The 12,349-nt window shown below is 43.5% G+C and overlaps 1 protein-coding gene across 1 annotated transcript in view; it reads right to left on the bottom strand.

The window, feature by feature from the left end:
• The window catches only part of GREM2 (gremlin 2, DAN family BMP antagonist), a 38,960-nt gene extending 27,481 nt beyond the window's left edge, over positions 1–11,479 (bottom strand). The window contains exon 1 of the mRNA XM_065729870.1: positions 11,164–11,479. The gene's annotated coding sequence lies outside the window, so the exon portion shown is untranslated. The remainder of the gene's footprint in view (positions 1–11,163) is intronic.
• Between the last annotated feature and the right edge of the window lie 870 nt (positions 11,480–12,349).

Here is a 12,349-nt window from a genome sequence, read left to right as displayed (position 1 = left end):
GTTGGAATATCACAAAGTTTGCACCAGGTGGGTCCCATGAATACTCACACAGGAACAAAATGAACACTGAATGTTAAGTTTGTCAGGATCTTTTGAACCAAAACAAGACTGAAGGTGACAGTTTCTCGGAGACAGCCTCTTTCTCTCACAACAAAATAATGCCAGGCCCATATCAACTGGAAGACCATGGAGCCCACTACCAATCTTGGCTGGACTGTCCTACCACATCTGCCATGAAGTCCAGATTTGGTGCCTTCTGTTTTTCATCTGTTCAGGCTGATGAAAAGTGGTTTGCACGGGCAACATTTTCCTAGCAATAATATCATCACAGCAATTGTGAAACTGGTTCACCTCTACTGGTGCAGATTTTTATGAGCACAGCATAAGGCAACTGTCCATCGCTGGTGAAAATTCATAGCTAACGGTGGTAACTGTGTTGAAAAAACAGTGTTTTGTAGGTGAGAATTTGCTCTATCAAATAGTGTTATTGTGCTCTATCTATCTGTTGCAGTTTACATGGAAATAAATAGGAGAAAATATTTTCAGAGCAACCTATGTATACTACACAGTAGTAAGCAGTATGTGATAGAAGCATCCTAGTCCTTTATTTTTTTTTTTAATCTTATCAATTACTGGAACAGCCTTTACAACCTGTAAAGTGACCCATAAAAATCTGTTCAGACAAAGATAGCATTATTCCTAGTTATTATCCAGAATATGTGGAAATACTGAGCTGCATCTTCATTAGCATAATTATTTAAAGATCTTCCTTACTTACCAACATAACCTTACTCGTTCAAATAGAGTACTACTGCCATCCAGCACTAAAAGGTTTTCAGGACACCACACAAGGTTTCTGCACTTATTAACAATGTCAGCAAGAGGATAAACACTTATCTCAGCCTTTTCAGTACAATTTATAAGCCACTTTAATATAGATTTTACATGCGCTATGTTAGTGTACCATGCTAGGTGTTACAAAGTCTGTAACAGAAATAAGACACAACCAAATGCCTAGGAGCAGAGCCAGGGGTGGAATGACCCTTTCAAGGCTAGTTTAGACTCATGCCCAGCTAAACCAGTACAGCAGCCCTGCAGAGAAGGACTTGCGGGTCCTGGGGGACAAGAAGCTGGATATGAGCCAGTGCTTGCAGCCCAGAGGCCGAACTATACCCTGGACTGAATTAAAAGAGGGGCGGCCAGCAGGGAGAGGGAGGTGATTGTCCCCCTCTACTCAGATCTTGTGATGCCTCATCTGGAGTACTGCACCCATGCCTGAGGCCCACAGCACAAGGACACAGCGCTCTTGGAATGGGTCCAGAGGAGGGCCACAAAAGTGGTCAGAGGACTGGAGCACCTCACCTACAAGGAAGGGTTGAAGGAACTGGGCCTGTTTCACTTCAAGAAGAGAGGACTCCAGATGGACCTCACCGTAGCCTTCCAGAACTTCAAGGGAATGTATAAAAAGGAGGGGGAATGACTGTTTACATGGGTAGATAGTGCCAGGAAGTAATGTAATAGTGCCAGGGAAATGGTTTTAAACTAAAGGCATATTTAGGGTGGTGATGCACTGGAACAGGTTGCCCAGAGAGGTTGTGGATGCTCTAGTCTAGTGGTTGGTGACCCTGCTCACTGCAGGAGGGTTGAAACTAGATGATCTCTGAGGTCCTTTTCAACCCAGGCCATTCTATGATTCTGTGATAAACTGACACCACAGGCTTAGTCATAGGCATCATAACAAGGAAGTAATACTCCCTGAACCATTACTGTTTTTAAGAGGCTATTAGGTGTTGCCACCGCAGAGAATTCAGTCACAGTTAAAGGAAAAGTCCATCACTGAAGACCTGGGAAAGGCTTAACAATTAGTAAGAAGACAGAGCTTCTTTAAAAGCAAAATCTAAGTGTGACTCTCACTTGAAGAAGTCCACCTGGATTGCTGTCCAACCAATAGGTACATTGGCAGTTAGTACCATGAATCTAAATGCTCACAAGTTACAGTGAATTTTGATGGCACAAATGAGAAATGGTAAAATAAGCCAGTTTTCAAATGCAGTTAGCACTCAGAGGGAAAAATCTCCTATGGGGCATTTCCACAACTAAAGCGTCATATATTGCAGTGCCCTTTTATTGAGAAACTATGCCTCTCTCTAAGTAATACAAATCCATCAATTCATAATCCAATATGAAATAAATAAATTAAAAAAACCGGATGTTTAAGACATTTTTTGTGCTATCCTATAAGCAGAAAAGAAAAAGAAATGCAGTGAGAAAGAAATACATTTCAATATTCTCAACAAATACAACTGAATTCATGCTGGGGGGAAGTATAAGTACTGCATTAGTACTGCAAGTACGCTTTATTTTACACATTCAGAAAAGGAAACACTGGAAGTCAATCATGTTTGATTCCTACTATACAGTTATTTATGAGTAAATGAAGCTGGCAACTGACTGCTGAGATGAACTGGCAACATGCCACAGCCTTGAGTTACAAGTTGTATACAGTGGAGCAAACTGCAAGCAGTACAGTTGTAGCCTATCTAGCTAGATCAGAAGATCTCAAATAGGCAACGTTTTATTTGAACAATGACAAAACAAGACTGAGATTTCTGCAGTTTTCAGGCAAAGTCATCCAGGAGAGATCAAAAGAAGAACTCAGCCTTCCACAGTCTGAACCCCAAACTGCCAGTGGAGTCAGACAGACAATGTTAACTTTCTGAGAAAGGAAACACTTGTTTACAGACTTCTCAGCCATGAGCTTGCAGTGCATAGAATCACAGAACGGCTTAGGTTGGACAGGACCTTAAAGATCACCAGCACTCTTGCCTCAGTAAGTTCCCCCAGTCTGTACTCGTATCTGGGTTAGCCTTGACTCAAGTGCAACACCTTACACATGGCCTTGTTAAACCTCATTAGATTTTTGCATGCCCACATTTCAAGCACGTTCAGGCTCTTCTGGATGGCATCCATCCCTCTGATGGCATCAACCACGCCACTCAGCTTGGTGTCATCACCAAACTTGCTGAGGATACACTCAATCCCACTGTCAATGTCTTGATAAAGATGGTGAAGAGCACTGGTCCCAAGACAGACCCCTGGGGGATACCACTTGGGACCAGCCTCCACCTGGACACAGAGCCAGTGACAACAACCCTCTGGCTAAAACCATCCAGCAAGTTCTTTATCCACCTAATAGTCCACTTTTCAAATATGCATATCTCCAATTTAGAGATAAGGTTGTCGTGCAGGGCCACGTCAAAGGCTTTGCACAACTCCAAGTAGACCACATCAGCTGCCCTTCATTTGTCCAGAAAATTAAAGGGGAAAATTAAATAAACTTAAGGGGATAATGCTTCTTTTTGGCTCTTTCAGAGGCTCTAAAACACTCTGGACTGTGCCATGACCATCTCTACCATAGGCTGGTACGGATCATGAAATAGCAGGGAAATGTAATTTCCAGCAATTCCATTGACAATTTTGGGTGAAATAGGAAGGAACATAGGAGAAAAGAAATTATTCCCCCTTAGCATAAATGTGGTGAGCAGGATAAGAAAGATTTCTTCAGGCTTGAATATCTAGGAGCATGATCAGCTGCTCAAAGTACTTACTGCATGAATGGAAGAAATAGATATTTGGCAACAACATAATGGATAATGTACAAAGCCATAAATTTCCTTGTTTTTCAGGCTCTTTTCTAATAAATTTCAAAGAGAAAATGAGAAATAATATGCTAATTTCTGTAAGTGCCTATTCATGAAACAGTTTTACTACCATACACAGCATGAACAGCACAGAGCAACAGCTTCCAAAACCGACAGTGACTGCATTCTGCATTTCCTACTAATTCCATGTGTTTGTCAGGAATAGTCCACTGGCCTTCCTAAGTTTTCAAAAGTACAAAGGAAGTAGCTGCCCACTTTTGCAAGACACCTGTCACTTTGGAGGTGATTAAAATGTTTACTATGGTAGCTTATGTATCGTATTGCTACTGCATGTTCCCCTCCAGTATTGACATTTCCCAAAAAATTCCCTGTATGACATTCATAACAAAATTACTTCATTCTGTTTTACTGATACTCAGTATTTGCTTCCGTGTAAAAAAGCAAATATCTAATGATCTCTCAACATGTATTTAGGAATGAAAACTCATCCCTGTGGCCTTTCCCGTCTCCTGAGCTCAGTCTCTAGTTCAAACATTGGCCAAGACACAAATAAGCAAACATTAGTAAATACGAGACTGGACTGACATTGCTTCTCAGCAGTAGAGCCTGCCAGTACCAGATATGGATCCAGAGATACTGCTGGGTTTGTCTCTTCCAGAATAAATTTTCCAAGGAGCTACACCCTCGTCTAGCTTCCTCGGATTCCCAAAATCACTGTTTATGACTGTGGGTACGATAGCTGACCTAACCAGAAGCACTAGGAATCAAACCACAGACTTTGGAAAGCAATGGGATCCATAAGCTACAGACTCCGTATTTTGAGAGTCTATGGTATGAGAGGCCCAGTGCTAAGCCACACAAATGGCCGTGCCAGGATAATTGTTCAAATTTTGCAAATCACATCCATATTGAGAAGCCTTTCAAAGCCTGGTGTAGTCTTAAATGGACAACAGATCTGTTTGTTGAATAAAGTCTAAATAAATAGCGATAAATTTCCTAATACTACTGGGCAGACTCTTCCTGCAAGTACAACGGGTGTTTATCAATTTCCAGCCGAGCTAGGGTTGGCTTTCAAATTTCCTTTAATCCTATTATAGTAAACATAGTACAACTCTCTGGCAAACAGAGGAAACATTCTTCATGTAATGTCATATCCTTCTTTGAAAGAAACCTTAGAGATGTCCAGAAAAGAACAAGGCTCAACTTGGAATGACACAACAATCTTGTTTCCAAAAAAGCTTAAGTTTTATAAAATACTAGATTTTAAGCTAAAAAAAAAAAAAAAACAACAAAAAAAACCCAAAAGAAAATACTTTTCATAAATAGAAAATTGGCTATTTCTGATAGTTACTCAATCTTATGTTTGCAAATATTATACTTTTAAAGTCAGCTATCAAAACACTGAAATAAAAATATTTTTTGGAAGCTGCATAGCTGAGTTGAAGGATAAGTCAACTGGCATTCTGGTGCTAGAATTCAGAAAAAAATAAATTTCAGCTTGTGAAGGTGCTTTTTCAATACTTCATCAAGAAGAGAGAACATTAAGTACAGAGTAGTTTTTTGAAAAAATGTGGATACAGAAAATCAAATGGCATTTGCTATGGTACAATTTGTATTTAAAGCTTCTCCTCATTTGGGAGGATTTATGATAGACAAAGATGGGATTTGTCTTGCAGATATTAAAAAGAAAGAAAAAAAGAAAGAAAAGAAACTAGACTGAGCTGTTGAATTACTTCCTATAAGTGACAGAAGGGACTCTGGAAACCTCAAAGTCAGACAGATTCAAATAACAAAAACTAGCTCAACTTCCAGTCATGCACATTTCTTTTGGTTAGTTCAGGGACCCTACAGAAAGTGTCATATAACAAAAATAGCACACAATTGTGTTATTTTCATAAGTTTTCTGTGAATTCAAATGTAACTACACATTTTCCTAAAAACTGGTTTACATTATATTGAATCTTGTTTCAGATAACCTTCAGAAATCACATGTTCGGGGCTACAACTTTACTCAAGGATCAGCTCCAGCAAGGAATGTGAAAACAGAAAAAAGAAATCAACAGTCTTACCCTGACTATACACAATCTAAGATGCTTATAGTTTGTAAATATTCACGTTTAAGATTATCTGGGCAAAAGTTATTTTCACTGAATTATCAGAAAAAGTTTCCATGGGTTTCATCAATGAAGAATATAGACCAAAGTCAACAAATATGCTTAGCATAAATCCATTGTATGCAGTAATCTGAAAGGCATCAGCTAGAGAATGAATTAAATTCAAATACGAGAGATAGCAATCTCTCTCTTTATTAGGAGACCTTACTGGATGAATCCATTAAGTCATACAATAGTAACACAGAGTATGTTCACGTATTTCCAATCTTCTCTGCCTGTCAACCTCTTGTTCCTAGGAAAGGACACTGAGCTTGAAATAATAATGTTGTCAGAACAGAAACTGACAAACGATAGATAGATCATAACAAAAAACATGCCTAGAGCAAGGAAGTCTGACATCTGAGAGCTGGGATGTTTTCATTTTGGGTAGAAGCTCTGACCCACTATTTACACCCCTATCCCAATCTCTCCCACATCTCTTTAAATGACTACTTTCCAGATGTTATCTGCATGGAGACTAGCCAGATTTATGGGCAGGATCCTGCTTAACTCTATGCCAAACTAGTGTTTTGGCCTCACTGGAAATGGGATTAGGTCTGAGACTTGCAAGAGGAAAAAAAAAACTTTGTTCTTGCCAGAAATGGTCATGCAGAATTTTTACAATGCTGTTTATTTTTTTGTTAGCACTACTGTATGGTATCGGGCTATTCAGTGCTAGCATAATAGCACTTAAGCAGATTGGTAGAATAGACTACACATGGCTGCAGCCCATAATGAAACTGCATACAAATGAAGAGAGGCAGCCAGTTCACTTGTAGACCCAGCACAATGCAGTTTTCCAGTTTTAACAAGTGTTTGTACAAGGCAAGGTCAATAACACATTCTGCATGACTTGTGCAAATGCTGTTTCCAACTCTGAAGAGAAGTTAAAAATTTAGGAAATTTTTAAATTTATTACTGTTAAATACACAGTCTGGTGTTATATTTGTGCACTGCCCATCACACTCAATAAAAACAGTTTCCAAAATGAAAGTTGGAGGGTAAATGCTGTATTTTCCTTTGCCAGCGTACTTTTCTTCTCCCACTTACTTAACACAGAATAGGCAGAAATATAATCTTTATAAGACTTTCTGTATTTGAATGTATCACAACTTTAATTTCCTCTTAGTTTCTTCAAATACTCACTTCCATGACTTTAAAGCTGTCCAAAATGAGAAAATTTTACCTTTTTGTTTCTATAAGGAATCTTGTAGTGAAGATGGTAGCATGTGTATTTCTATATATAATATACATTTACAATGTAAGTCTGTACAATGGCATAGCCTCTACAAAGCCTCTATTTTTACTTTTAATGACTTAAATATTCTGCTATAGCTATTACAAAATTATTAAGAAAAAGAAAAAAAAAAAGAAAAAGAAAGTATTAAAAAATCTCAAAGATAAACAAAGTTATGCTCAGAGTGGGAAATTAATGTGAAAAGTAGATGCTGTGAGGTATCTTTCTGAGAAAGCCAAGTTACAGGTAAGGTTTCCGTGATTGTACCACACTGGATATTGAAAGATAGATTGCCCTGTGTTTAAAAGATCTGGAACAAGACACATTTTTGTGGTCTGTTTCCCTTTCTGAAGCAGGCTTCAAAAACCTTCTTAAAACAAACACTAATAAAAGTCTTAATGCACTGAGAATGAGAAATACCATGTTTTCAAAGTGGCATACCCATAACCTAGTCAACTCATCTCAAAATCAATCCACGCTTCATTCGACAAAGCAGCTATGTGTTGGAATAAATTTTGGAGTAGATGACCTCTAGTAACAGAAATAGTCATCCAGAAAGGAAAAATTATCTTGTTTTTCAGTTCATTTTGTTATCAACAGCACAACTTTTTTGCATTCTGAATTTGAGCAGTCACAGTGATGTAGAACAAGGTGGGTATGCACAGTGCTCATGCTGTCCACATTTAACCCTACGACCTACGTTATGAACCCCATGAACATTGTGAGCATGAACCTAAAGTGTCAATAAGACTGATTTTTGCAGCAATGACAGTGATATTACAACCCACTGTAGGGAACTGCTTTAGCAGGAGGGGTTGAACTTGATGATCCCCAGACATCCCTTCCAACCCACACAGTCCTGTGATTCGGCTCCTGAGCAAAAATTATCCAAGCCCCTGATGGCTCTAGCATTGTATTTCTAGCCAGAAATGCTTTCATACAAAAAATAATGGTTTATTACTTAAAAATATATATCATTTCTTCTATTAAAAATATTTTTCACAAAAGCAGCAAACTGGAGAGGAACAAGAAAATGTAAACAGTCAGCCAAATCACCAACCAAGGAAGTATTTTCAGTTTTAAAGTGAGAAACGCACACCAGAATCTTTTCAAATCCTTTCATCAGCAGATGTTTCTAAACCTCTGTCTGGGCAGCCCGCACTCCCACCCACCTGGGCTGTAGGGCCACGCCGTGCCTCTGGCTGCGCTGGGATGCAGCAGGCATTTGTGGGGTGCTACGGGAAGCGTGGTCAGCCAGCACGCTGCACCCACAGAATGCAGAGCAGCAGCGCTATGTGACAGTTTTTACATTTTGAGCCAATATTTTTCACCACTCCCAGATGACATGAGGAACATAAACACAGCCTTGTGAACCGTCACACGCACCAGGGCTAAGCCAACGTGGGCAAACAAGCACAGAGGAGCATTGGTTGTCCTTTATTACGCGCAACGGCTGGGTTCGCATTCAGCAGGCAAGCTTGAGCCTGTGTTATCCAAAGTTCTCACTCTAAAAGTAGTCCGCAATCACATACCAGACTGTTACAAAACAAAACCAAACCAAAACACCTCTCCGTCTGCAGAGATCTCAGTGTGCACAGGCACAACCAGGGCCATGCAGCTGGCTGCAGGGCCGCGCTCTCCTGGGCCAGAGCAGCCCCTCAGTGACACATCTGCAGCAGCAGTGCGAGGAGCAGGGAACAGTCAACGCCCTGGAAGGACGCGTAGTGCCTGCCTCAAACTGGGCTGTGCACCAGCACTGCGTGCTGCAAATCAAAAGCGTCTATGTTTGCAACCAGATCGGCCCAACAGGAACACATGGAGCAACACAAGTGTGGGAGCCTCTGTACCAATGCTAAATGCATTTTGTGGGGTTTTACTTCAGGCTAGCACTGGTCTGGTCCCACGGACGGAACTTCCAACAGTGACTCAAGACTCAAGCACATCTTCCAGTTTAGATTCACGCTAAAGGAATCCAGCTGGCCCACCATGAGGTATATGGAGATGGACAGTAAGTGGGAACAACTGGGAGACTGGCGTCAAAGAGCCCTCCTGATAGGAACCACAACCCTAATATAAATGCACAGCCACACCCATCAGCATCTGGGAGAGTGAAGGGAAAGAACTCAGCGTGCAGTGCTTGAAGTTCTTCGGGTGTCAGGAAATCTGCACAGTGACTTCAGCTGCTCAGCTTCACTGCTCTACAGAGCACCACCAAATTTACATTGAAACTGTTGTAACACAGGCATCAGATGCTGGTACGTTGGGATTTGCCAGTTACCAAGTTTATCAAGAAAAAATCACAGCAGGACAAAGCTGTTTAATACAGAAGGGGGTGACCTGCATCTCTTTGATTTATATTCATATAAGCATTGACAAATAATGACTGAAACCCAGCAGTTTCCAAAGGCCAGGGTATACCTCTGTAGTTCAGCTGGTCATTCAGATTGTTTCCTGCCATCACCTGATACTATGGAAAGAAAAACAAATTCCCCTAAGATTGATTCTTCACCTTCCCATGCCTTTGTTCTGTTCTACACCATAGGAATGTTTGGTGATGGCACAGTCTATTTGAAAGACAAACAAAAAGCAAATAGATCAGCTAGACCCACCACTCAGCATCCAGAGTTAGAGGTGTTCGTTTTGATACTGCCCCTCCAAAGCCCCTCTGATGCTGCTCATCACTCTCACACCACTCCCGGCCCTGCCCAGAAGCTGAGCAGCCCTCACTGCTACGGGCACACTTCCTCCTCGCATGGTGCTGTATGCGTGCACAAGAGGTGCAAGAAGCAAAACGCTGCAGCCAGATCATCCCTCCTTCACACCGAGCAAATAGGTCTACTCTCTGCAGCTTTACAATGTTCACACTCAGTTTTTCAGAATTTAGGACTCCTCACTTTCTGGATAATGTCAATGCATGTGGGCTGCATGAGAAAAGTGAGAAGAAGCCTTGCACTCAGAGCCTGGACACTGAGACAGACCACTGATTCTCAGCAGAAACCAGACTGCCGTTGCCTGTCTCTTTTATATTATTTTGTCAGAGCTCTGCTTTCCAATCGTACAAAATTACCATTCCTCCTTTGCATTTGGAAAGGCCAGCATGAAAGTTACACACCTAGCTTAGCAAGTGAAGCATCTGCATCAAAAAAAATCTCTCAGTCACGTATTTCAGGTGACACACATCTCTTGGAGTTCTCACAACGAATTCATCTCCTGAGGAACAGTATCTGCATTGCATTTGCGCTGGCAGGCAGCAAGGACTCTGCACTCAAACTCTTTTCTCTCTGATTTAGCACAAAGCAGGCTAGAAGCGTCCTGAGCACCAGCACGACCCAGGGCTCAAGGCAGGCAGCTCCTGCACCTGTTGCCTGGGGACTCCTGCAGGATCCTGACGTGGGGTTGTCCTTGGAGGATGTCTGCCTCCGTCAGTGCTAAGATCGATGCCCACCTGATGGCACTCACTGGGCTCTCATCCAGTTCATTTTGCCTCTTTCGCAAAAGGAGAGGTTTAACTTGTTACAGGCTGTTAATTTCATCCTCAAAAAATCCAGCAAAAGTTATATAACCCCTTTCACAATAGCGTGCTAAAAATAAAGAGTCGTTCAGCCAAATGCCAGTGCAATTTTTTATGGGACCTGTGACTCCAATTCTGCAAGATCCGCGAGAGCGCCTATTTCCTTGGCTCTTGCAGAAAGTCAAGCGTGGTATGATGATAAGCGTCATCCGCTGGACGAAAAGCCGCTGTACATACGCCCTCCCGTGCAATTCCAACTCCTGACTTAAAACGGCGCTGGATCAGATCCCTCAGGGGGGTTCCATAACCGCAAACCGGCATTAACCCAAAGCAAAGAATGAAAGGTACAAAGGGGCACAGCTCTCACGCACGCACCGCCGCACTCCCAGCCCGGGGTGCTCCGGCCCCTGCAGGTACCTGGGGCAACCTCGGGAGCCGCCCCGCGGGCGGGCAGCTCCCGACGGGACGCGGCGCTCCCACCGCAGCCGCCGCGAGAGGACGCGCAGGGACGGGGCTGTCAGCTCCCGGGCCCCGCGCCCTGCCCTACCGCCGGGACGCGGAGAGGAGGAAAGCGAGCGGCCGCCGGTAGCCGTCTCATACCTGCGGTGAGGCGAGGCAGGGTCCGCAGCGCGCTCCGTCCTGCCGGCTATAGGTCCAAACGCGGGCTGGAGCGGGGTCGCGGTCCTCGCCTGCTGGCGCTGCCGCTGGCGGTGGTGCGAAGCCCTCGCTCGCTGCAGATGCCCATAGGCGCCCCGTGGGAGAGCGCGGTGCCGGGAGAGAGCGAGGCAGCTCGGCCGGGTCCCGGCTGCAGAGGAGAGCTCGGCACTGACTCCTCTCAGCCGCTGCCCGAGAAGAGGATCAAGCCCCAGCTTTCGATTGGCTCCGCTGGCCAAACAGCTCGCACCAGCCTCCTGCCCGCCCGCCGCCCGCCTCCCCGCGCCGCAGCCGCACACGCTCCGCTCCCGGCGCTCCTGTCCCGCTGGCAGCCGCAGTCTCGGCCTTCTCACCCCCTTCGCCCCAGCAGGACTCCCGGTCTCGGGGGTGTTCCTCACGCGAGGACGTTCTCGCGTCCCGGGTCCGACGGGAAACACTCGTTCGCCTCACGTCTCCCTCCGTTGGCTGAAGGACTCGAAGCTTCAAGCGTTTGTGACACTCGGTGTCATGCTCAACATTCAGCCACGTTTGTTTTCAGAACGTTTTCTCAAATATCCCCGGCCAGTCAAATTAAAAGCATGCAGAGCCTGATCACCTGAGGGCTGAATCGGACCTAGGTCAAAGCATTCTTTGCCTCAGTTCAGTTTGATTTTCTTACGCTGTTTGGGTTCCTTGCCCTTGGTTAAATCCACGTCAACTCACAGCAAATGGAACCAGGATGCTCAGCGTCCTATTCCCATATCTACAGATATTAAATCACAGCGACTCTTACTGTCATTCCTTGGTGCATCTGTGCTGCTGGTGTTCCATTTGCTTGGCCTGACTTCAGTAGCTTCTAAGAAAGGAGTTTCTCTTCCACAGAAATGCTGCTGTATGAAGCCAAATCTCAAACCTGTCTTCTGGGGGAAACAGGGGTCCCTTGGCTGCAGCACGACCCTCTGTTTAAACAAGAATATGGTCGAATGGGATAAGTGGGCCCTTTGGGTATTCTCGGCACAGGAAGATGTTGTAATCTTTCCAGTAAACATGTTGGCAAAATTGCCTATTAAAAATCAGGGAGTACAAAATGATCAGTTATAACAAATGTGCTCACAATTAATATAATGACCTGCATCTGAGAGACGCTATTAAG

Source organism: Cyrtonyx montezumae, unplaced genomic scaffold, assembly GCF_038088225.1.
Source record: "Cyrtonyx montezumae isolate F1298 unplaced genomic scaffold, pur_monq_1.0 scaffold_0, whole genome shotgun sequence".
Lineage (NCBI taxonomy): Eukaryota > Metazoa > Chordata > Aves > Galliformes > Odontophoridae > Cyrtonyx > Cyrtonyx montezumae.
The sequence above is the reverse complement of the archived record's forward strand: the minus strand, read 5'-3'. Positions and strand labels throughout refer to the sequence as shown.